Source organism: Rhincodon typus, unplaced genomic scaffold, assembly GCF_021869965.1.
Source record: "Rhincodon typus isolate 14 unplaced genomic scaffold, sRhiTyp1.1 hic_rhity00013147, whole genome shotgun sequence".
Lineage (NCBI taxonomy): Eukaryota > Metazoa > Chordata > Chondrichthyes > Orectolobiformes > Rhincodontidae > Rhincodon > Rhincodon typus.
The window spans coordinates 110-4,146 of record NW_025978785.1 but is presented as its reverse complement, the minus strand read 5'-3'; the positions used below and the strand labels follow the sequence as shown (position 1 = coordinate 4,146).

At 45.0% G+C, this 4,037-nt stretch overlaps 1 long non-coding RNA gene across 1 annotated transcript; it reads right to left on the bottom strand.

Annotated features, from left to right (window-relative positions):
- Positions 1-912: 912 nt before the first annotated feature.
- LOC125482596 lies at positions 913-2,816 on the bottom strand. Its single transcript, XR_007261696.1, has 3 exons — positions 2,684-2,816; positions 1,761-1,842; positions 913-1,262 (listed from the first exon to the last, which is right to left on the bottom strand). It is a non-coding gene; the product is annotated as an uncharacterized LOC125482596 (long non-coding RNA).
- Between the last annotated feature and the right edge of the window lie 1,221 nt (positions 2,817-4,037).

Genomic DNA, 4,037 nt, shown 5'->3' with positions numbered 1-4,037 from the left:
AGCATTATGACTCAATGCCAGTCTCCTCTCTTTTCCCCGTAACCTGATATATTAACGGGGAAGTGATGGCACAGTATTATTGCTGGACTGTTAATCCAGAGACCCAGATAACATTCTGGGGACCCAGGTTCAAACCCTGCCATGGCACATGGTGGAATTTGAATTCAATAAAATATCTGGAATTCAGAATCTAATGATGACCGTGAATCCATTGCCGATTGTCAGAAAAACCCATCTGGTTCACTAATGTCCTTTAGGGAAGGAAACTGCCATCCTTACCTGGTCTGGTCTACATGTGACTCCAGACCCACAGCAATGTGGTTGACTCTGAACTGCCCTCTGGGCAATTAGGGATGGGCAATAAATGCTGCCTAGCCTGCAACGCCCTCATCCCACGAATGAATGAACATCCTCCAATTCCTTTTCAAATGCCTCCCATTGAAACTGCCTCCCCTACACATCCAGGTTGTGCATTCCAGACCCTGACTAGTGTCCTTTCTCATCTTGTATTTACTTCTTTTTGCACCCTCTGGTTCTTAATCGGACTTTTAAGAGCACGAACCTCTCTCCCCACTCTGTCTATATATAGTCATGTTCAAGAAGCCTGTTGTTGTCATTCACAAGAATGTCGATATCACATTGCTACGTGTGTGAGGAGAGAGTGTGAAAGGAGCAGGGGGCAGGGGGGAGAGAAATAAATAAATACAGAGGAGGAATGTTAGGCAGAGGATTAATTATCAGACAACAGGTTTTGGCTGCGAGGAAGGTTCAAAGCCAGTTTCTGGACTGATGTGAGTTTATTGAGTTGATATCTGTGGCTGTCTTGTGGCATCTAGTGTTTGGTATCAGGTATTACACACACACACAGACACAGACACAGACACACACACACAGAGCAAAAAATTACCATCCCAAAATCTTATTGATGTGCAGAATAATTTCATCCAGTGCAGACCTCTATATCTTTCCCTACAGTATTGTACAGGGGAACCCAGCTAAGGTTCTGTTCATCTGAAGCAGCAGTTCCTTTGAATCGTAACCAGATCAAAATAAAGTCCTTTTAGATGTCCTGTGTACAGACTTTTAGTCCTCTGTCTGCACTGATACAAAAGCCCCTTGCTCTTCCCCAGCACCTGGTTTCTCTTCTTCAGGAAATGTTCTGCTATGCCTTTCCCAGACCAGATACATAATCTCACGAGACCAACCAGTCTACTACGACAAAAACAGAAATTGCAGGAGAAGCTCAGCAGGTCTGACAGCATCTGTGGAGAGAAATCAGAGTTAACATTTCAGGTCAAGTGACCCTCAGAACTCCCTCAGCCTACTGAGATTCCCTATTCATCGACATCCTCCCTTGCCTTTCCAGCAACAGTAAACTACCACCTCTTTGTGTTATAGACCACAGAATGTAGTAATTCAGCATTGGATTAGGGGATATAAGGGGTAACGGTGTGCCATAGGCGAGAGTTTCGTTAAGCTGATGACACAGATTTAAAACAATCAGCTAAAAATGCAGGAGAAGTATTTTTACGCAGAGTTTATGCAGAATTCACAGCCTCAAACAGCTGCGGAAATGTATAAATATTTGAAAATTAATGCTTGCAGGGTTATGGGGAAAGAGCAGAGGGGTGTGGGACTAATCTTTTAAAGACCCCAGGCTCAGGGTGATGGGCTGAACAGCCTCATTTCTTTTTTGTTGCTGCCTTGTTCTAGTTTTGAGTTGGTCTGCAAGCTGGAGACAGAGCAAAGCAGTCACTAACCTGCCTGGGAGCTGGACAGACCCAGGATCCAGTGTTCACTGTGTATCTGCAGAAAGGCCAGAGAGGAGAGTGTCACAGCAACCTGGAGAGATAAGAAAATGATGTCACCCCCTGGTGTACGGGAAGAACACAAGAAATCACATTGTGGAAGCAGGCCATTCGGCCCATTAGTCCACACCAATCCCTGGAAGTTCAAACTGTAGAAGTTAAGACATTCTGAAGCTTTGTATGTGCCTTATTGCTCTGTGAAATGAAGCTGTAAATCGCAATAAAGATCACCTGACACCACCCCACGATTCAGACTCTCATTGGGAACTGTGAGATCTAACAATGTTCTTCCTGAGTCTGTGTGGGGCGGGGGGGCTCCAGTTTCCTCCCACAGTCCAAAAATGTGCAGGTTAGGGTTGGATTGGCCTTGGGAAATTGCCCCGTAGTGTCCAGGGATATGCAGGTGAGGTGGATGAGCTATGGGAAATACAGGGTTACACGGATAGTGTGTGGGTGGGGGGGTCTCTGGGTCCGAGTAGGGCACACCCTTTGATTACTATTGGTCGGTGACTCTGAGTTATCCCTTTGTAACTGACTCTCTGATACAGCATCTTATACAGCTGAAGCTTCATTCAGCAATTACCTCCACATTAGTGAAATAGATGGATTTTTGCAACAATCTGGTAGTTTCATGGCAAGCATCACCAAGCTGAGATTCTTTTAATTGAAAATTTATTCAATTGAATTTAAGATCGCTGGATGCTGTGGTGGGATATTTGTGATAGTGAGTCCAGGCCTTGGAATACAGTAACTGTGCTGCCTTACTCAACTTAACTTGCTGTTCTTGGTTTTAATCTCTGATTGGTTCGCTTCCCCTTAAAGAGGTCTGGGGCTGCAGCCAATCATAGGGACAGGACATGGATGAGGTTGGTTACCTTCTCTCCATTGGGCAGAGTAAAGCTCTCAGTGGATTCCTGCTCACTGTCGCGAAGTCTTGATAGGTAAACCTCTGATGATTGCTTTAAATCTTCCCAGTCTCCACCGGTTAAAATATCCACGGGGTAGCTCATTGCTAAAGGGACAGAATCAAAAAGGTCAGGGCTGTCTTTATGCCAAAACTCATCTGCCTTGTCATTAAGGGCTCGATAACTCTCACCTCCCAACCTGAAGGTTGTCAGTTCGAGTCCTGCTCCAGAGATTGGGGTAACACGGTGGCTCAGTGATTAGCACTGCTGCCTCACAGCACCAGGGACCTGGGTTCAATTTCACCCTCACGCAACTGTCTGTGTGGAGTTTGCACATTCTCCCCGTGTCTGCATGGGTTTCCTCTAGGTGCTCCGGTTTCCTCCCACAGTCCAAAGATGTGCAGGTTAGGGTGGATTGGCCATGCTAAATTGCCCAAAGTGTTCAGGGATGTGTAAATTAGGTGGGTTATAAGGGGATGGGTCTGGGTGGGATGCTGCAAGGGTCAGTGTGGACTTGTTGGGCTGAAGGGCCTGTTCCCACACTGTAGGGATTCAATGTGAATGAGATGGGGTGCCAGTTGAGTGCTGCACTGTTGGAGGAGCTGTTTCTCAGCTGGGACTTTGTACTATAAGGTTCTGAGGGCGAGTGCTGGGTGATTTAACATGAGACCATGTAAATCAGAATGCAGTAAATTTTGTTTCACCCAACACCTTGTGAACTGACACTTTCAATAAACTGACAAAAAATATATGCCTCAAATACCATAAGTTTACTGTATCATCACAATCTCTGTGATGGCTGAGTAGTTAGTTGAAGGTGTGAGTGAGAAGGCTCTCTGCCAGTGAGATTTATTTACAGCAAAGTTGCATTATTATTTAAGTGATTTATGCTGTAAATAAAGCATAACAGTGATGTGTATTACATTTCAATTACTTAGTGCGTGCTTTTACATTGATGGCGTGGACCCCTCAATCAACCAGAATATTTGATTAATTGGCACATTCCTGGTCCCATAGGTCCTGGTTAATAAAAAGTTTGCTTGACCATAACTGACCGCCTGGCCTGATGTGAAAAAGGAAAAGGAAGCCGTCTGAAATGAATTTGTGAAGGAGGAGAAAGGCTCAGACACCGCAATAGAGGTGGATTTAACCAGCTCTCTACAGAGGTCAATAAAGGACTGTTATGGTACATGAGGAACCAAAGAGCTTTAACTCAGAGATAAGGAGCCAACAGACTCCGGGACCATGTTTATACCGGACACCCCACAGCACAGAGAACAGTAACTCAATGTTCAGGTCACAGTATTCGAGTAATATTAAAAAG